Here is a 22,227-nt window from a genome sequence, read left to right as displayed (position 1 = left end):
GAGGGAAGCTCATCGTGAATGCTCACATTAGAAAGGCAGAGTGAGGTAAGAACAATCAAAAACATATTGATGCACGTTGAGACACTAGAAAAACAAGAACAGTCCAAACCCAAACTTAGCACCATATAGAAAACTAGAACACAAATTAACAAAATTGAGACTAAAAAATATCAACAAATCAGTGAGCTTGTTCTTTAAAATGAAGAAAATAGACAAAACATTAGTCAATCTTTCCCCAAAACAGAAAACTTGAATCAATGTAATTACAAATAAGTCAGGCAAAAATGCAAAGAAGGCTCCTAAAATCCAGATCATTAAAAACTACTATCAAAATTTGTACTGCAACAAATTGGGGAGAGTCTTGGAAAATTAGACAGATGCCTAGACACATATGAATTATCAAAAGGCAGGCAAGAAAATACAGTGGTACCTCGGTTCATGAATTTAATTCTTGGTCTCAAATAGAATTGAATCAGAACCAAATCAACTTCAGTGGTGACATTCAGTGTGTGGCCAATAGGGGAAACCTCCTTCAGTTCTGGCCCAATTAGATTTGAGACCTGAATCACAGAAAGAATTCAGTTCATGAACTGAGGTACCTCTATACAAGAACATTGAACAATCTCATAACTGGTTATGAAGTTGAGACAGAAATTAAAAACCTAACAAGGAAGAAAAGGACCTGATGGACTCACTGCTGAATTTCACAAGACTTTCAGGGAGTATGTAGTAGTACCTACTCCTCACAATCTTTAAAAAGTTGTAAAGGAAAGAGTACTTCTAAATTCATTCCTAGGCATGCAGTGATTTCCATCCAAAGAAGCAGCCTTGGCACATTCCTTTTAAAGCCTGGTAGGAACACGCCCAGCATCACCCATCAGCAGAGGACCCCAGGAAGTAGACTCGGCTTGGTTGGGGCCCTCTTGGCCTTGCTTAGGCCTCATCCAGCCACCCTCAAGAAGCCTGGAGCCACCTGTTCTCTGCCTATGAGTTAGAGGAACATGCAGCGATTTCCATCTTACAGCAGCAGCACGTCCTACATCCCTCAGATCCTGGTAGTGCCCTGCCCAGTGTCCCCCATCACTGGAGGATCTCTAGAAAAGTCCCCTCTGGCCTAGTTGGGCCTTGCCCAGCCATTTCCAGTGCCTGGGAGCCACCTGGTGAGGTCTGTCTAGAAACCACCCCTCAACTGGAGAAACTCTTTGCAGTAGGGATAGATATTCTCAACCCAAAAAACAACAGACACCTTGCCTACACCTGCTTTGAAAAACTCTTCTCTCATAGGGTTCATAACACAGAAGAAATGGATGGATTCCTAGAAACATAGGAACTACCACACCTAGATCAAGAAGACGTAAAACTGCTGAATAACGCAATTGCATTTAAGTAAACTGAAAGTGTAATTAAAACCTTACCAACAAAGAAAAACCCAGCTTCTGATGGATTGCCTGCAAGAATCCATCTACAAGAAATTCAAGGAATTCTACAAGAAATTCAAGGAAGACTTACTATTCCATGATATTGAAAGGGAAGCAATTCTCCCTGACTCATTCCTGGAAGCAAGTATTAGTCTAGAGACCCAACCACAAAAGAGAACTTCGCACCAATCTCCTTCATGAACACAGATGCAAAAATTCTCAATAAAATACTGGCAAACAAAAGGCAGCAAATCATCAAGAAAATTATATACTACAACCAAGTGGGGCTCATCCAAGCAACACAGGGGTGGTTCAACATATGCAAATCAATAAATGTAACCCACTGTAGTAATAGACCCAAAACTAAGAATCACATGATCATTTCTATAGATGCAGAAAAAGCATTGATAAGGTCCACTCATTCATGATAAGAACCACACAAAAAATCAGAATGGATGGTCTTTACCTCCAGACGATAAAAGCCATCTATGACAAAACAACAGCCACCATCATATTAAATGGCCAAAACCTGAAAGCTTTTACTCTAAAATCAGGAACAAGACAACGATGTCAACTATCACCACTCCTAATCAATAGAGTGCTGGAAATACTACCCAGAGCAATTAGACAAGAGAGAGAAACAAAAAGAGGAAGGATAGGAAAGAAGGAGTTAAATCATCATTCCTTTCAGACGACATGATACTCTCCATAGAAGATCCCCAAAACTCCATTACAAGACTCCTCGCTATAGTAACTAAATACGGTCATGTAGCTAGATACAAAATCAATAGCATTCCTATACACAAACAATAAACTCACTGAGAGAGAAATAAAAGAAGCCACACCTTCACAATAACTTCCAAACAAATGAAATACTTAGCAATCAACCTAACAAAGAAGAAAAATACTTATTGAGGGGAAAGTATAATACTCCGATAAAAGAAACTGAAAAGGATCTGAGAAACGGGAAAGACATTCCTTGTTCATGGATAGCTAGAACAAACAATGTAAAAATGGCTGTTCTCCCAAAATTGTTATACAGATTTAATGCAATCCCATTCAAAATGCTACTAGCACATCTCACAGGTCTACAGAAATCACTCTTAAAATTCATGTAGAACCAGAAAAGACCTAGAATAGCATAGGTAATTATGGGTAACAAAGGCAAGGCAGAAGGGGTCATAGTCCCTGACTTGAAGTTACATTACAAAGCTGCTATCATAAAGTCAGCATGGTACTTCAATAAAAATAGACCTGAAGATCAACGGAATAGATTAGAAGAGACATCTACAACTACAAACGCACTCAGACACACCTTACCTTTGACAAGGGACCAAACACGTTCACTGGAACAAAGACATCCTCGTTAATAACTGATGCTAGAAAAACTGGCTCTCCGTATGCTTTAAAGTAAAACTAGACCCTTGCCTATCACCATGTACTAAACTACAGTCAAAATGGATCAAAGATCTAAATACTAAAAGAGAAACACTAAATCTGCTAGAAGACAGATGAGGTATAAATCTTGAAGGTAGTGAAGAGAATTCATGAACAAAAATCAAACAGCATGGGAAGTACTTCCAGAATCCATAACTGAGATCTCATCTTATTAAAAGGTTTTTGCATGTCAAAAGAAATCTCAAAGTAAAAAAGAACTCATGAATGTTAAAAAAAATCTTAGTCAACTGTCCCTCAGACAAAGGACTTCTGTCTAGAGCATAAGGAATTTAAAAATCAGACCCCCAAAATACAAAGGCCCAATCCAAAAATGGGCATCTGAGATGAATACACACTTCTCAGATGAAGAAATACACATGGCAAATAGACATGAAGAAATGTTCAGCATCATTGGTCATTAGAGAAATGCAAATTAAAACCACACTGAGAGCCCATCTCACTCAGAAAGAATGGCAAGGATCAAGAAAATTACCAGCAACAAATCCTGGAGAGGCTGTGAGGAAAAGGAACTCTCCTACACTGTTGGTGGGAGTGTAGACTGGTGCACCTCTGTGGAGGCCAGATTGGAAGTTTCTCCAAAAGCTGGGATTGGAAGTCCCATTTGAACCAGCTATTCCACTTCGGGGCATATTGAAGAAGAACTGAAAACATGATATCACAGTGATATATTTGCACCCATGTTCATAGCAGCACAATTTGTAATAGCCAGATCTTGGAAACAACCAAAATGCCCATCAACTGAGCAATAGATAAAAAGATGAGATACCTTTTTACAGTAGAATCCTACGCAGCTGTAAAGAATGATCACGTTCAGATTTGTATCGGTAAATGGATGCAACTGGAGACCATACTCATAAGTGAAATAAAATCACATATATAAATACTATATTGTCTCCCTAGTGTGAGAAACAGTAAGGTACAAAATCCTCAACAAATCCTGTGAAAGGTTAAGAACCGGCTCAAAAAGGAAAACTGTATCATCTCAGGGAAAACGAGAAAAAAAAAGGAAAGAAAAACACAATATACATAAATTTGTATAAACCCACTTAAGATAACTAAGATGATTGTGCTGCAAGTTCTATTAGTTCTTGGGACAAAACAGTTAACATTCATAGGACTGGATCAATTTTGGTTGTTTATGTCTGGTGATCTGAGGAACTCTTTTGAAGATCACTATATAAGATAGTTCTGTTCCTACCACCTTGTTTTGAAGGACTATATCATCATTGTTTTAGGTATTTTGCTATTGTTTAGTTGTCTTTTTTGTTTCTTGTTTTCTAGTATTTTGTTGTTTTGTTTTTCCCTTTCGTGTAGAAAGATAGGTGTATATGTAAAGGCTTATACATGCCCAGAACTTCTCCATAACAGTTCATGAGCATCGATTGTATTACGTGTGATGAAATAAAAAGCTACGTTGAAGAAAAAGAGACATTATGGTTTCCATTGCTGATTCCCGATCGTTATGCTCTGAAATCCAGTAATGCTTTTATTCTTTGTTCAGAGTGGCTTTAGTCCATTTTGTACTATTTAATGTCAACATACATGACGGTATGACAGCTATTTTGAAGAGAACAAGAGACATTATGGCAGCCATTGTTGATTTTCCTATTGTCTGGTTTGAAGGCCGATAAGGCCTTCATTATTATGTTGGGATCCATTTTATACTATTTCATTTTGTATGAATTCATTGTGTGTGAAATATAGAAACCTATTTAGAAGAAAGCTACAAACATTATGGTAGCCCACTGGTGATGTCCTGTTGCTTTGCTTTGAAATCTGTGCCACTTAGATTGTTTTCTTCTGATCTGCTTTGTTCTGTTTTATTTTACCATCTTTAAATTTCTAAAAAATTTTTAAACATTCATTCCTAGAAGCTGCCATTATTCTGATACAAAACAAGATAAACCTCCACACAGCAACTACAAAACGAAAACTACAGGCCAATCTCTTTAACGAATATAGATACAAAATTCCTCAGAAAGATCCAGGAAACCTGGTGTGTAATTATCCAAATGATCACATACCTTAATCAAGTTTGCATCCCACGGATAGAAGGATGTTTTGACCTATGCAAATCAATAAATGTAATACACTACATAAAGAGATATGAGGAAAAACATCACACAATCATCTCAATAGATGCGGAAAAACCTTTGGCAAAATCCACCCATTCATATTAAAAATGCTGAAGAAAATAGCTATAAAAGGACATTATCTCAATCTGATAAAAGCAATGAGGACAAGCCAACAGCCAGAATCATACTAAATAGAGAGCAACAATGAGGAAAATTCCATCAAAAGTCTCCAAGCAAAGTCAAAATATAGCAGGAAAATATAAAAAGTCAGTAGTGTTCTTGTAGACCGGTAATGAACCAATTGAGAAATGAATTAAGAAAACAATCCTGTATTCACAATAACATAAAGAAAACCTAAATACTTAGGACTGACCTAACCAAGGAAATGAAAGACCTCTACCATGAAAAATATAGTACTCTGAACAAAAGGGATCGAAGGGGACACCAGGAAATGGACAGATATCCCACTCCTGGGTAAGCAGGGGTGATGTCATCAAAATGGCGGTTCATACAACCATTTAATGCAACCTCAATGAAAATACCAACAGAACTCCTCACAGCACTAGAGAAAACAATCCTCAAAGCCATGTGGAATCAGAAGACACCTAGAATAGAAAATCCTGGGCAACAAAGACCAAAGCAAGAGACCTCAGCATGCCAGATTTCAAGGTATATTACAAAGCTACATGGATAGAAAGAGCATGGTAGTGGCATTAGAACAGATCTGTGAATCATTGGAACAGAATAAAAAATGTAGAAATGACTACAGAGGGCCTTGGCACTCAGGAAGCAGGAGGATCCCCACAAATTCGAGGCCAGCCTGGCCTACATAGTCAGGTCAAGGCCAGGATGAACTGCATAGTGAGAGCCTGTCTCAAAAAAACAAACACACACAAACACAAACAAAAATAAAAAACAACTCCAGACACCTTCAGCCATCTGATGTTTGACAAAGGGACCAAAAACATTCTGGAGGAAGATAGAGTCTTTAGCAAATGATTCTAGGAAAACTGGCTGTCCATGTGCAGAACATTGAGCATAGACTTGTGTATGTCACTAGGCACTAAACTATAATCAAAACACATCAGGTACATAAATATTAAAGCAGAATCACTTAACATGCTGGAGGACAAAATATGTACAACTCTTGAGGTCAGGGTTGTAGGCAAGGACTTGTTGAACAGAACCTAATGACATGAGAAATAACATCAAGAATTCACAAATGGGATCACATCAAATTAAAAAGCTTCTTCACACCCAAACAAACAACCAACAGAGTGCTGAGATAGCCTACAGGATGGCAAAAATATTCTGCCACCTATGTTTCCAATAGATGACCCATATCTGGTATATGTAAACCAAGAAAGAAATTAGATCTCCCAAAATCAAGATCAAATCTGGGCAACTGACAGGAATAGACACGTCCCTGAAGAAGAAAGAAACCCAAAGTATACATCAATTAAAGAGCAAAACAAAAGATACATGACAGGAAACAGGAATAGAGACCTTTGCAAATGAGAAGAGGGCCAATAAACGCAGGGAGGGGAAGGCGAGTGGAGCAGGGAGGCAAAGAGAATCAAGATGTGTCCCGCACAGGTACCATCGACCCATGATGGATGCAATCATTATGTATCAAAAACACGCATTACTTCCTTAAAAGGTGTCTGCTTTTGCTTCCAACCTGTCCAGGACCTGAGCGGCACCTGTGCCTTCATTCTTAAAGATCTTTTCGCTGGTCCTCCTGAGGAAAGAGCAGGCTTATCAACCAAATCATGTTTTGCAGGAGTTGCAGAGCCTGGCTGCCAGGGTTAGCAGTTACCTTGTGTAGACTTAGGGTACTTTTAGGCTCCATCCCCTCGGATGAGACAGGGAAGGGAAGAGGCTGTCCTGAAGTGTCTGTGCCACTAACCTCAACTCTCAAGCTAAGAAGACCACGAGGTAACACAGTGCTCAGCCTGAGCTCCCGCCTCTGCTCACGCCAGGTCACTGCATGTCCTGTGGGCACCTCAGTTACTGATGCTTCCACCACAGGCCGGGCCTGCCCTTCTCCTTTCCAGTGCATGCCCATTCCTTGCTCACATGTTGCAAAGATGCATCACACAAGCAGGCGATAGCATTTGTCTCCTAGCTGGCAACCAAAACAGAACGCTTATATTCAAATTCTCTATGCCAAACATCAGACCTTACTTTGTATTAATTTAAACTACCTTGTTATAATAGAGTTCAGATTTCACTGGCACCTTCAGATTCACTGTTAAACTTGGCAGTCTAAAGGCCCGCGTGCTAAAGGCTAAAGGTCACCCCCAGGGCGGTGCCAGGGGGAGGGGTAAACCTTGAAGAGGTGTGGCCTAGTGAGAGATTTTGACTTCTTTCCATGTGTGGGGTGGTTTCTCTCTGCCACGTAGGCCCACCATGCTGTGCTGTTTTCCAAGGGCCAAAGCAGTAAGAAGAACAGTGTAATGAATCCTGGACCGGAACCTTCCAAACTGAGCCAGTGTATATCATTTCTGTATAACATCATCAGTATCCTACACATTTGCTATATTAGAAAAAACTTAATAGGGTAACCAAATACACATTTCTAAAATTAAACAGAAAAGGAATTGAGAAGGGAACCAAAGTGATACACCAAAAAACAAAACAAAACAAAACAAAGACACAGGCAATAATGGAGGAAATGAACAAAACTAATAAAGACATAAGATGTGAGAAACAAAGGTCACAGTAAATAAAAATCAATGGAATAAAATATGAAAGTCCAAGTGAGAGACTGAAGAATGGTAACAAAGTAGGATCCAACTCTATGCTGTCACTGTGCAGTTTAGAGTCTAAACTAGGAATAAGTGGAAAGTGGAAGGACAGAAAATACTGAAGAACACACCAATGAACAATTCTAGTAGGAGAATTCAATCCCAAAAATTCAGTCATAAATATATTAAGCAGCAAGCAGAGAAAAAAAAAAAATAAAAACTGGAATAAAACTCTAAAGTGGTTAGACCTCAGAGATATCTACTGTGCACCATTCAGGAGCCCTAACACAGGGCGTTTGTCCCAATTTTACATGAAACATTCCCTAAGTCCCATTTGTGAGGTTATGATCAGGATATTGTGAAAATCCCAAGTCATACAAAGTAGCTACTCTGACCACAGGGGATGAACCTGGGGTGCAGTACCCAGAAGTTCCACAGTGTTAGAAAGCTTTGACTTGACAGGAAGTATCTTCTCTCAGCAGGTGGAAGGACAGGAGATGTTTCTAACCAAGGAACAAGAAGAAAACAAAAGAACTCTGCTGAAACTAAGTAACACACCTAGAAAGGCTGGGCTCCTGGGCTCCTGGGCTCCTGGGCTCCTGGGCTCCTGGGCTCCTGGGCTCCTGGGCTCCTGGGCTCCTGGGCTCCTGGGCTCCTGGGCTCCTGGGCTCCTGGGCTCCTGGGCTCCTGGGCTCCTGGGCTCCTGGGCTCCTGGGCTCCTGGGCTCCTGGGCTCCTGGGCTCCTGGGCTCCTGGGCTCCTGGGCTCCTGGGCTCCTGGGCTCCTGGGCTCCTGGGCTCCTGGGCTCCTGGGCTCCTGGGCTCCTGGGCTCCTGGGCTCCTGGGCTCCTGGGCTCCTGGGCTCCTGGGCTCCTGGGCTCCTGGGCTCCTGGGCTCCTGGGCTCCTGGGCTCCTGGGCTCCTGGGCTCCTGGGCTCCTGGGCTCCTGGGCTCCTGGGCTCCTGGGCTCCTGGGCTCCTGGGCTCCTGGGCTCCTGGGCTCCTGGGCTCCTGGGCTCCTGGGCTCCTGGGCTCCTGGGCTCCTGGGCTCCTGGGCTCCTGGGCTCCTGGGCTCCTGGGCTCCTGGGCTCCTGGGCTCCTGGGCTCCTGGGCTCCTGGGCTCCTGGGCTCCTGGGCTCCTGGGCTCCTGGGCTCCTGGGCTCCTGGGCTCCTGGGCTCCTGGGCTCCTGGGCTCCTGGGCTCCTGGGCTCCTACCATCACTGATGCTGACACTGACAGGAGCCCAGAAGCCCTGAAACCCAGGAGCGCAGAAACGCAGGAGCCCAGGAGACCAGGAGCCCAGGAGCCCAGGAGACCAGGAGCCCAGGAGCCCAGGAGCCCAGGAGCCCAGGCATGACTTTGTACTTGGCAAGTCTGAACTGCAGAGGAAAGTCTGCGTGTTCCCTTGTGCCACTAGACTGTGCTTTCTTGACTTGTGCCTCAGAGGTGAGGAGTGTTCCCTGGGCTGAATCACATAGTCAGAGGTGGCTGGATCCTAGTAGCTGCCGTTCCCTGGTGAGGATGGAGACAGCCAGTGCTGGTTTGTCTGGGCATTAGCATTTGGAGGAAACTCAGATATTTGTACATAGCTTGTTTATAATATCTACATCTCTTTTCCCTACTTTGTCAATTTATTCTATAATTTTAATTATATCAATATGGACTCACGAGTTTTTGTGGTATTGATTTGGTGGCTCACTGAGCAGCAGTGTGTGCAGAGGCCTTGAAGGCCAGCTTCCTCCTACTGTTGCCCCCTTGAGAAGCAGGAAGGCCAAGGTTAGAGGCCGGCTTGGGTGGGTGGTTTGAGACAGCCTTGCTTCTCACATCCCTGGTTCCCCATGGTCCTGTCTCCTCACATTGAAGACATGCTCAGTGCCCTAACTGTGGTTATAAGTTCTGGGTACACCCATATCTTCCCTTGGTTTGGCCCCTTGTTGAACCGGAAGCTGTCACCATCACTAAGCCTGAGCTCTAGCCAGGCTTTACCTTGGATAAGGGCTGAGCTTTACCTTGGAGAAAGGCCATCTGCTGTGCCAGACTTGGGTCAGAGCACTGGGCATGTAGGTGGCTGTGGCAGAGGCAGCTGCGATTGAAGTTCCAGAAGGGAAAAGACACGGGTGACATTAGAAGCTGCCTGGTAGCTGTCCAAGATGCCTGAGGTCGTGTTTGTGAGTCAGGATCGCCAAAGGCTGCCTGTGCTGGGCTACAGGAGGCTGGCTGACCTGAAACAGGGGGTGGGGCTAGGCCTAGAGCTGGAGCTGCCAGGGCCCAGAAACGGAGACCGTGGGTATTGGTGGCTGCTCCATGCTGCTGCCCATCAGCGGCCCCCAGGGTGGTCAGGGTGCTGGAGGAACCCTAAGAGCGCCGTTTATGTGGGGGCGCACCAAGGCTCAAGCTCTGTCCTAGCCAGGAAGAGGCTGTGATCTTTCTGCCCCTGGTCCTTGCCACATTCAGCTGTGCAGATGGGAAGGAGATCCCACTGGTGCCAGGGGGAGGCGCCAGAAAAAGAGAATTGTGTGGGGCTGCCACATATGCAGAGGTCGGCCCAAAGCTGGGCCCCACTTGGGGACCAGATCCCATGGCTATGGCTGTGCTGCCACTGGGCGGTGCCACAGTCATCTGTGCAGATGGGAAGGAGTTCCCACTGGTGCCAGCGGGAGCCCCCTGGTAAAGAGGATCAGGTGGGGGTGTGGTATCCATAGGCTCTACACCAGTGTCAGTCCCTGACTGGGGAGCAGAGGATGTACCTGTGGCTGTACTGCCACTCGGTGGTGCCATAGTCATCTGTGCAGATGAAAAGGAGTTCCCACTGGTGCCAGTGGGTGCACCCCGGGGAAGAGGATCAGGTGGAGGTGTGGTATCCATTGGTTCTACACCAGTGTCAGTCCCTGTCTGCGGAGCAGAGGATGTGCCTGTATCTGTGCTGCCCCTGGGTGGTGCCATAGACATCTGTACAGATGGAAATGAGTTCCCACTGGTGCCAGCAGGAGCCCCCTGGGGAAGAGGATCAGGTGGAGGTGTGGTATCCATAGGTTCTACACCACTGTCAGTCCCTGTCTGCAGAGCAGAGGATGTGCCTGTGGCTGTGCTGCCCCTGGGTGGTGCCATAGACATCTGTACATATGGAAAGGAGTTCCCACTGGTGCCAGCCGGGGCCCCCTGGGAAAGAGGATCAGGTGGAGGTGTGGTATCCATTGGTTCTACTCCGGTGTCAGTCCCTGTCTGGGGAGCAGAGGATGTGCCTGTGGCTATGCTGCCACTGGGCGGTGCCACACTAATCTGTGCAGATGGGAAGAAGTTCCCACTGGTGTCAGTGGGAGGCCCCGGAAGAGGAGCATTGTGTGGAGGTATGACATATATGGAGGATGGCCCAAAGCTGGGCACCACTTGGGGACCAGAGCCCATGGCTATGGCTGTACTGCCACTGGGCGGTGCCACAGTCATCTGTGTAGATGGCAAGGAGTTCCCACTAGTGCCAGTGGGAGGCCCCGGAAGAGGAGCCTTGTTGGGAGGTGTGACGTATATGGAGGATGGCCCAAAGCTGGGACCCACCTGGGGACCAGAGCCCATGGCTATGGCTCTCCTGCTTCTGGGCGGTGCCACAGTCATCTGTGGAGATGGGAAGAAGTTCCCACTGGTGCCAGTGGGAGGCCCCAGAAGAAGAGCATTGTTGGGAGGTATGACGTATATAGAGGACAGCCCAAAGCTGGGCACCATGTGGGGACCAGAGCCCATGGCTATAGCTGTACTGCCACTGGGCAGTGCCACAGTCATCTGTGTAGATGGAAAGAAGTTCCCACTGGTGCCAGTGGGAGGCCCCAGAAGAAGAGCATTGTTGGGAGGTGTGACGTATATAGAGGACGGCCCAAAGCTGGGCACCATGTGGGGACCAGAGCCCATGGCTATGGCTGTACTGCCACTGGGCGGTGCCACAGTCATCTGTGGAAATGGGAAGAAGTTCCCACTGGTGCCAGTGGGAGGCCCTGGGAGAGGAGCATTGTGTGAGGGTGTGACGTATATAGAGGACGGCCCAAAGCTGGGCACCATGTGGGGACCAGAGCGCATGGCTGTGGCTGTACTGCCACTGGGCGGTGCCACAGTCATCTGTGGAGATGGGAAGGAGTTCCCACTGGTGCCAGTGGGAGGCCCCGGAAGAGGAGCATTGTGTGGGGGTGTGACGTATATAGAGGACGGCCCAAAGCTGGGCACCATGTGGGGACCAGAGCCCATGGCTATGGATGTACTGCCACTGGGCGGTGCCACAGTCATCTGTGCAGATGGGAAGAAGTTCCCACTGGTGCCAGTGGGAGGCCCCGGAAGAGGAGCATTGTGTGGGGGTGTGACGTATATAGAGGACAGCCCAAAGCTGGGCACCACCTGGGGACCAGAGCCCATGGCTATGGCTGTGCTGCCAAGGGGCAGTGTCACAGTTGGCTGTGCAGAAGGGAGGGAGCTGCCACTGGTGTCAGGGGCCAGAGGCCCAGAAAGGAGAGGATCAGGTGAAGGTGTGATGTCCATTGGAAGCTCTGTTCTGTTAGTGTCTGTGTGTACAGCAGAGGCTGTAGCTGTGGCTGGAGATGTCAGTGGGTTCCCAGAGCCCAGGAAGGGCTTCTCCTTTCTGTTCTTACTCTTCCCTGCAGGCACAGTGGATGGAGGTCCAGTCCCTGGGGCAGCCATGGGAGCAGAGCCCAAAGGCTCCATGCATTTGTTATCTTTGGGGGCCTTCTTTCTGTTCTTACCTTTCCCTGCTGAAATGGTGACTGGAGCAGCAGTCCCTGGGGCAGCCAGGGGAGCAGAGCTTAAAGGTTCCCTGCTTGTCTTCTCTTTGGGGGCCTTCTTTCTGTTCTTACCTTTCCCTGCTGGAATGGTGTCTGGAGGAGCAGTCCCTGGGGCAGCCAGGGGAGCAGAGCAGGAAGGCTCTGTGGGATCAAAGACCTCAGGGGCCTTCTCCCTTTTCTTCTTACCCTTCCCTGTTGGAATGGTGTCTGGAGGAGCTGTCCCTGGGGCAGCCAGGGGAGCAGAGCAGAAAAGCTGTGTGGGGTCCAAGACCTCAGGGGCCTTCTCCCTTTTGTTCTTTCCCTTCCCTGTTGGAATGGTGTCTGGAGGACCTGTCCCTGGAGTAGCCAGGGAACCAGAGCAGAAAAGCTGTGTGGGGTCCAAGACCTCAGGGGCCTTCTCCCTTTTGTTCTTTCTCTTCCCTGTTGGAATGGTGTCTGGAGGAGCTGTCCCTGGAGTAGCCAGGGGACCAGAGCAGAAAAGCTGTGTGGGGTCCAAGACCTCAGGGGCCTTCTCCCTTTTCTTCTTACCCTTCCCTGTTGGAATGGTATCTGGAGGAGCTGTCCCTGGAGTAGCCAGGGGACCAGAGCAGAAAAGCCGTGTGTGGTCAAAGACCTCAGGGGCCTTCTCCCTTTTGTTATTAACCTTCCCTGTTGGAATGGTATCTGGAGGAGCAGTCCCTGGAGTAGCCAGGGGACCAGAGCAGAAAAGCCGTGTGTGGTCAAAGACCTCAGGAGCCTTCTCCCTTTTGTTCTTACCCTTCCCTGTGGGAATGGTGTCTGGAGGAGCTGTCCCTGGAGTAGCCAGGGGAGCAGAGCAGAAAAGCTGTGTGGGGTCAAAGACCTCATGGGCCTTCTCCCTTTTCTTCTTACCCTTCCCTGTTGGAATAGTGTCTGGAGAAGCAGTCCCTGGAGTAGCCAGGGGAGCAGAGCAGAAAAGCTGTGTGGGGTCAAAAGACCTCAGGGGCCTTCTCCCTTTTGTTCTTACCCTTCCCTGTGGGAATGGTGTCTGGAGGAGCTGTCCCTGGGACAGCCAGGGGAGCAGAGCAGGAAGGCTCTGTGACATCAAAGATCTTAGGGGCCCTTTCTGTTCTTAGGGCCCTCTTTCTGTTCTTACCTTTCCCTGCAGGGATCATGGGTGGATCAGTACCTGGCAGAGGCTGGGAAGCAGAGCAGGAAGGCTGAGGGCTACTGGTGAGGGTGGAGTCCTGCTGCTTTCTGTGGTTACTCTCCCCCGCAGAGATCAAGGGTTCAGGAGCAGTACCTGTGGCAGGCAGGGGAGGAGGGCAGACAGGCTGTGTGGTGCTGCTGATGTCTAGGGCCTGCAACTTACCCATCAGCCTGGCATTCAGAAGTTGGAATGCTGCCTCCTTCTCCTGACCTATGTGCTCCGCGGTGATCTTATAGCTCAGTTCCGGAGGTGGTGGCAGCCTGAGGGGTGGCCCTTGGCGACGCCTCAGGAGAGGGATCTTTCTTCTTCCTAGGCCAGCACCCTCTGGTGTCATCTCGTGTTCCTTTCTGGTTTCTTCGTGTCTGGATGGTGTATCTGCCACCACCTCGTTCCCGGTCTTGCGGGGAATTTGGGGGGCCGAACACGGTTGCTGGAGGCTGTCCTGCCTGGCCGCCTTCAGATCTTTGGTGGAGCCCGGGGGCGGCCTGATGTGCGAAGGGGCTGCAGCCCTCCTGCGCTGTCCTGGCAGCCCCCCGGTGGAGCTGTAGGAGCTGCTGATGGCATCTCGCTTGGTGGATCTCACACAGGAGGGCTGGGGGGAGGGGGCAGCTGGAGCTCTGGCGCTCTGCCTGCGGTGGTCTGTGCTCAGAGGCCCAGGCCTGGGGACATAAGGCACCTGGCCTCGCCGGCCCACCACGGGCCTGAAGGCGGACAGGGGCCTCGCAGCCTCCTGGGCGGCCCTCCTCTGCTGAGCCTCCTGCCTCAAGAGCCAAATGCCCGAGCAGTCCCTGCGGGAGGACCTACGGCTGCTGCTGCGGCGTGTCTGAAAATCGTCTGCGGGAAGCACTGGCCTCCCCAGAAGAGAGCCTACCTGTTGGCCCATGGGCCCCAAGGGCCGCAAGGGCCTCAAGGGCCTCAAGGGCCAAAAGGGCCTGCAGGTAGGGGAACAGTGCTCCGGGCACTCTTGCCCAGAGCACTGAGGTCAAGCCCGGGATGCCTGATGCCTGATGCCAGACGTCAGGACTGGATCCGCGGGCACACTGGCTAAGCGGGATGCGCCCACCCAGGGCTCTGGGCAGGTGCCGAGAGGGGCCCACAAAGGTGGGCCCTGGGGGCAAGTTCCTGCCCCCGCGGGCAGGGAGCAGGGCTGCGGGGCAAAGCTAGCCCCGCCGCACTGCTCCCCGGAACTATTGGGGAACGGGGGGTACTTCTATCCCAGACCTTGGCAGAGCGCACTGCTTGGAGCAGCCAACTGCTCTGTGGCCTGAACCGCAATGCTTTGTTGCTGGGACGCGGCTTCGCAGCTCGAGACCAAAACCCGCCCCGCAGGCGGGTGCTCAGGCCCGCGTGTCCGCGTGCACAAACGGTCAAAAGCCGCGCGGCGCGTTTGCAACATTTTGTAACCTTCCCGGGAGGGCGGTCCCTCTTCCTCTCTGCAGCAAGATGGGGACAGGAGCCCGCGACTCTGAGGGATTGCCATTGCTTGCAAACAGGCTGCAGGTTTCCCGCCCTCCTACCCGGGCTGAGAGGGACAGCTAAGGGGAAATGAGCTGCTGCAGTCCCTTGAGGGCCCTGATGCAGAGCCCTGGGGCTGTCACCCGTGGGCCCTGATCCTAGGAGGAGGGACTAGGGGAGCAGGGTTCCTGCCTGAGCCCCGCCTGGGACACTTGAAAGCTTTGGCATCAGGGTTTTGCATCTTCCTGCTCTTGCCCTGTGTGTGAACTGAAGAGGAGAGTAACCAGCCTCTGGTATCCAAACAGGCAGCATTCCTTTCCTCCTCTTTGATTCCTGAAGTTACACCCTGCCTGTTCCTGCCTTTTACCCTCAACCTGAAGAAAATCCCTTCGTGTGTTTCTGTAGCAAGCCTTCTAGTAACAGATTCTCTTGCGTTTTTCTCCCCTTCTCTAACCTTCCTGTTTATATTCATTTGGGCCCCAGAACTTACATCACAGGCACACAGTGCCTGGGGGGACCTTTTCTTTCAGCCCTGCAAGGTGTTCTCTCAGTCTCTTGTGGCTGGTGTGTTTTCCATGGGAAGTTTTAAATTGACATTTCCTTGTATTGGACCTGTTATTTTCTCTGAGTATTTTGCAGAATTGTCTTTATGCTTGTGTATTGAGTTGAGCGTGTCTTGGGTGAGACTTTTCCCAGCATCTTAGATGTGTTTTCCATGAATTGTGACCTATCTCCTACTTTATCCTGTATCTCTCTTGTTCCTCAACTCCTCCTTTACCCACGAGGATGGTAAAATGTTAAAATGTTTTATGTTGCTTTGCATGTCTCTGAGACTCTTAACTGTTTTGTTCTTTTTTCTTTCTCTTTGCTTTTAGATTGGCATTTTAATGCCCCGCAGAGTCTTGGACTCTTGTTCTTTTTCTGATGGAAGCTTATTTATTTCCATTAAATGAATTCCATTGATGTCATATTCCATTCATGTCAAGGGTATTGGCCTTTCTCTCTCTCTCTTCTCTCTCTCTCTCTCTCTCTCTCTCTCTCTCTCTCTCTCTCTCTCTGTCTATGAGAATGGTTGTTTCTAGTGTTGTAGGGGAAACTGAGCCAACAGTAACCAGGAGCTCAGGAGAAGAAAGGAAATTTAGTGATCTCCAGGGGAGTCATCCTCAAAGTCTGAGGGGGTGATTGCATAGAGCTTGTCTTTTCTATAGAGTGGCAAACACACGTTGCAGGGGACAGTTGCAAGCTTTTAGCTGAAGGTTGTGGTACAATGGCTATCTTGTGGTGAACATAGTTGTGTGTAGCAAAGTTGTCACCACGTTCCCAGGGCTTTCAGTTGGATGAAATCATATGATTTAGCTGAGTTCCGTGGCTGAGAACAGAATGGCTTTACCTTTGCTTAACAAAGTGTCTACAGTTTGATCAGGCTTTCTGCTTTCATGGTAGGTGTTTTCCATGATCCTTCCTTTAAGTGGGTTGTTGCAGGGCTGGATATTGCCCTTTCCCTTGAGGATTGGTCAGATGGTCTCAATTTTCTATATGTACTATTGCTTAGTTTTGGATAGTGCCCTGGACAGTTTGCTGGTTGATTTAGGAGACTCTGGTTCCTATCCTCAGGCAAGCAATGGTTTCTCTTGTTCTGTTGTTCTGCAAAGCTGTCAAGGCAGCAGGGTCAGACCGCGTCCTGCATTTGCTTTGCAGGGTCCAGGTTGTGCTCAGGCCACAGTGCCCCACCCCCAGCCCCGGTGGTCTACTGGATGCCTGGTGGTTGATAGCTCAGTCGCTTCCCAAAGCCTTTGCCTTGCTTCTTTGGAACTATTCTGTGCAAGCCGCTCAGTGTGAGTCTAGACCTTGTGCTGGCTCTTACACAGACTTCAGTGATTTCTTTCTGCAGCTCTCTCCTCTTTAAAATGCCATTTACATTTTCCTGCCACAAGAAGAGAACTTCCCCAGGGCAGGTCAACCCTCAGGCCATCAGCAACAGGAATAGTGTACAAACATCTTGGCAATTTCCCTCATTCTCTTCATACAGCAGAAGTCACTGCCTGTTCCTTTGTGGGCACAGGTCATCTGTTGGGGCTTTAGGTCCCTCTGCCTCTCTTGAGACTGCTGGACAACTTTGCAACCGGTGAGGAAAAAAACGCACAAAAGTGGGATGGGGATGACTCTTTAAGCCTCAGACGCACCCCCAGCCCCGAGCAGAAGTCCACACTTCTCTGGATACAAACAAGGATTGGGGTCCAGAATTTATTCTTTCAGTGATTAGTGGAATTTACTTTCCCTAGACAAAGCTGGAAGACACAGAAGGAGAAACTCAACATGGAACAGCCCATTATGGGCTGTTGTTCTCCTTTGGATTCCAGTCCCCATTTGCCTGGTACTGCGTGCTTGCAGCATTTTGAAGTACAGTACATGCTTTCTGCCTGTGTCTGGTTCCAGTTGTCATTTGTGCGGGAGAGAAGTTATCTGGGGCTTCCCATCTTTCCCTAACAAAGTTCTATGGCTACTAAATTAATTTGAAAGAAATGTACTTGCATTGTTACCTATGATAGAGTTCCCTTCTTTTTAGTGGCAGAATACTTTTGAATTGTAGGAATCGTATGGCCTGGTTTTTATCCATTGCAATAGTAACGTTTATATTGCTTCTACATCTTGTTTGTTATGGAAAGTGTTGCTGTGAACATGGGAGCGCAGATGGTTTCACTCCTGGTTTCTGTTGTTTTGCAGAAGAACCCAGAAAGGTTAGTGAAGTAGACCAATCACAGAAGGACACATACTACACAATTTTCTTTATATGAGATGCTTAAAATATAGCAACCTTTCAAGGAGGCAGTAGAATGGTGATTTCCAGGGTCTGAGGATGAGGGGAATGTGCGTTGCTGGGCTTTTGGTATCGAAGGTGTATGAATTCTGTACTTCTGTTACAACAGTGTGCCTATAGGTAATAAAATTGTAATAATGTGTGTAGAAATTTTGTAGAAGTGCAGATTTCACATTGTCTATCATAATGAAAAGCAGCGTTAGGCAGTTTTGACTGACAACCAAAGATTTAAGGCTATAAAATTGAAGGATTGATTCACTGAATAAATATCAAAGTCTATAATCAGGCAATTTCCAAGAAATGAAAGCTAGAATTATTTCACAACAAAGGAATTTAATGAGTATCTCACAAAATATGTGCATATAAGTGCACATGAGAGATGTGTATATCTATTTTACTATAATCCTAGTATATTGAGATGTTCTAACTTTCCTATAAAACTAAAGTCGCCTGGTTTGTAATTTTCTTTATTGTTCTATAATTTTGTGAGTGGAGGTATTATTAATAATAAACCAGGAAACAGTCGTGGTTTTGGATGCAGCCTTCCTTGCTATTTCCTTTAGGTGTTTCATTCCTTGACTTAAAGAAACTGAACAGTAGAAGAAAGAACACTGGGTGACAGATGGGGCCACAATGAAGTACAGGAGGAGGTGTCCCTGCGAGGTCAGCATCAGCCCCAGATCACCCTACGGGCCGCTCTTGGTATGAAATCCGCTTGAATTAGTGATAGGTTTCACTCATGTGGGAGCCTGCCAGACCTCACGTGGTGCCTGCCCAACCTGGTGCTGGACCCTAACATGACAGCGTGTCCCTCTAATATTGATGTCTGTGTTCTTCTTCTGAGCTCCAGTTGACCTTTTTGCTTTTCGTGCATGTGCCAGCATCTCCCCCATCAGCTGTCAGTAGGTCTTTCTGCCCGCCTCTTCAAACACCATCCCCTGTCCAACCTAATCAAAGCCCCATGGCTTCTTTGTCTGCCTCAGAGGGATCTTGCACTCTTTGGCAGCTCTCCCATGCCCACTGATAAGGCCTTTTTTCTTTTCTGCCTTTGTTTCTCTACTGAACCAAAAAAGCCCCAACAATTAACATGCTCAGTTCTGGAAAAATAACAAGTCTCATCCAGTGCAGGTGAATGCAGTCAAGAACATTGTTTTCATTGCACAGCATTAGTGCTTAAGGAGTGTGAGCAAGGCAGAAGAATATGGTGCATGATATAGTGTCTCTCCCTCCTCTTGATATAGAAATAGAAATGAAAGGGCCAGGGATTTAGCTCAGTGGCATGAGTGCCTGCGTGGCAAGCATGAGGCTGTGAGTTCCATCTCCAGTACCAAAAAGAAATACAATAAAAAGTAAGACAGAAAAGAAATAGAAATTCAGTGAACGTGTATCTTAGTGTCCTTCCTCACTTACCAACATTTCTCCAAACAATCTCTGATGTCATATGTTCTTTCTTGTATGCATTTCGTATTCTGTTAACTAAGAGGTATGCGGAGGGAGGGTAGCACAAGGCTCCCACCCCTCACCCCAGCTGTGGGTGTAGCGGGCAGCTTGTGGATAGTTATCAGGGCAGGTCTTAATGGAGAGACGCATTCTTGGCAGGGCCGGCAGGGCTTGTTGGGACAGGGTGCAGAATGGGACTGCCCAGACTGCCCACAGGGAATCAGGCTTCAGGAAAGGAGTGAGATTTATACGGGTCACAGGTCTCCTTCTAACATGCTCACCTTCAGAAGCCAGGGTAGCTTCCCAAGGGGCAGTGGACTGCTCCCTTGGGAGGTAGGGTCCCCTGGCATTTTCATCTCCAGAGCACATACATGGGACAGTAAGAACCAGATACTGTCTTAGTGTACCCTTGGATGCTTCCTGGGGCAGTGATAGAGCACTTGGAGTCAGTTTGAAGGGAGGTGCTCCATCCATTTGCAAAAATGTTTGAGCTCCTTGAGTACATCCTCCCTAGTGCAGACTGAAGGAAATGTAGCTTTCCTTCCCTTGTGATCTGTCTGTTCATTCTTGACCACTCATGGAAACAGCTGATGTTTTCTCCCTGCCTAGATACTATGTTCTCTTCTCCAGAAATAATATGGTTGGATCATAAGCTTGCAGTCTTGTCATATTGGCTTTTTTCACTTAGTAATGCACCTGTTTTTTGGTAGTCATGGAGTTTTCAGTTCCTCCGTGCCTTCTTCTCTTGATCTGTCCTGCCCCAGCTCAGCATGTAACACTTCATTTGTAGTAGTCACGAAGTAATGAGTGAATGAGGTATAGAAATAAATGAAGTGCATCGTGTAACACATGGTCATTTCTTTCATTTTTATTCATAGAAAGAATGAACTCTAAGACACCAAGAAAGGTGATGTGAAACATTGTCTGACAATCAATGAAAACAGTGGTGTGGTTTCTTGGGTAAGTGCATTTTGAAGTTTCTAGAGGAAATAAAAAGTACATTTTCGATTTGAATCAGTTAGAATGCTCTTTATGTTCTTGGATTTCTTTAAAAAATTCATTTAAAATGGGGACCATTTTGCCATATTTCTGTCTATGTACTAGAGTTACTCATTTACAACCAAATGTAATGTTTGTTTTGTAATCTTATATGCAATAAGATTAGCCATTATGAGCATTTAACAGCATGGGGATTTGTTTGTTTGATTGTTTATTTGTTTGTTTTTTGGTGGTGGGGATCAAACTTCTGACCTCTTGCTTTCCAGGCAGGCACTTATGCCACTGAGCTAAATCCATGGCCCTGGGCTGGGATTTAGCTCAGCAGTATAAGTGCCTGCCTGGCAAGTGTGAGGTCATGAGTTTGATCCCCAGTAGCAAAAAAAAAAAAAAAAAAAAAAAAAATCAACACACTTGAAAATCACTTCTTTAATCATTTTTAATTTGATTTTACATTTGTTGTGTGGGTGGGGGGGGTAGGGAACCATTGGCTCAGTTGTGATCATGTGACATTCAGTGTCAGGTACTACTGGTATTGCAAGACAGCACCTTTATAAAGTTAAAATTTATTAGAAATGCTTGCTTGTCTTGCAAAACACTTGCACAACAAGTTACTCACAATCTAAGCATTTTTAAGTCAGATTGTTTACAAGCATCTTCAGTATCAGTTTTTTCTTTTCTTCTTCTTCCTCTTCTTATTCTTCTTACCTGTTCTCCTCCTCCTTCTCTTTCTTTGTTTCCCCCCCCCCCCGTGCTTCCCCTGCTTCTTCTTTATTCGGTTGCCAGTTTCTTAAATACACCCTATGTGTACCTTATTGTAGAGCTTTTTAAAAAATTGTTCACATACAGACTTGATAAAAATGTAGTTTATAGAAAACCGTCTGCAAACCTGAAATGAAAATAGTACACTTACTATACATATATTAAACTGATAAGCTGTTAGGAATCATTTTAATTTAATGCATCATTTGACAATGAAATACTACGTGATTTAATTTTCTTTCATCTGGTACTTATTTTAGAGGTGCAGATTGGCACACAGCAAAGGACTTTAACACCACGGTAAAAGTAATAAAGTTTAATTAACTGTGAATTAGCACATGAAGTATTGCATCGAAGAACGAGAAAGTACAGAAGTTACCAGATCGGAAGAGCTTGGATTTCTCTTCTAAATAACTATAAAACACTTGCTTACAATGCTGGCATATATGCAAATGTAAGCACATCTTCCAAGCCATCACTGCCAAATCCGAGTTCCGTTTCTAATTCTTGTTTCCCTGCTTTCACAAGGAGCCCTTTTAAGACCTCCAAAAGTCTCATTAAGATCGTTTCAAATGTGTCTCCTCCTACACTGTCCTTTGCTTATCACTGTTAAGCTGTAGAAAAACCCGGTCTCCATCCCAAGAATTTTTGAGTCTTCCAGCTTTGCCCTGGAGGAGCAGAGAAGGGCGCTCAGCTAGGGATGAATCATTCCAGGTAGTTCAAGCTATGAACGGGGCACAGCCTCCCGCCCCTCCCTGACATCTCCCTGAATGTTCTGTCCCACCCTGGGCAGTTGTGCTAGTTCTCATCCTGGAGAATCAGGTGGTGCTGCTGCCCCTGGTGGTGATGGAAGGTTAAGTGTATAAACAGTTCAAACAGCCATTTGTTGTTCTTCCTTTCCTGTGTACAGAAGATTGCACCCAGGGGCATCTACCACTGAACAATATCCCCCACTCCTTTTTCTTTTTATTTAAATTTCCCAGAGGAGCCTGAACTTGTGATCCTCGAGGCTCAGCTTCCTTAGTGCTGGGATTACAGGTGCACAGCACATCTCATATAAAGGGCTTATTTTGGCTCACTGTTGTGGAGGTTACAGTCCTTGACTGCTTGACC

The 22,227-nt window shown here is 46.9% G+C and overlaps 1 long non-coding RNA gene across 1 annotated transcript; it reads left to right on the top strand.

Annotated features, from left to right (window-relative positions):
- The first annotated feature begins 15,021 nt into the window (after positions 1 to 15,021).
- On the top strand, positions 15,022 to 18,648 carry LOC134478007 (uncharacterized). Its single transcript, XR_010050349.1, has 3 exons — positions 15,022 to 17,223; positions 17,765 to 17,836; positions 18,480 to 18,648. It is a non-coding gene; the product is annotated as an uncharacterized LOC134478007 (long non-coding RNA).
- The last annotated feature ends 3,579 nt before the right edge of the window (positions 18,649 to 22,227 follow it).

Source organism: Cavia porcellus, unplaced genomic scaffold (genome assembly GCF_034190915.1).
Source record: "Cavia porcellus strain 051 isolate PalLab524CR breed Dunkin Hartley unplaced genomic scaffold, mCavPor4.1 scaffold_11, whole genome shotgun sequence".
Taxonomy (NCBI): domain Eukaryota; kingdom Metazoa; phylum Chordata; class Mammalia; order Rodentia; family Caviidae; genus Cavia; species Cavia porcellus.
Note: the sequence above shows the minus strand (reverse complement) of the source record. Positions and strands in the feature narration are given on the sequence as shown.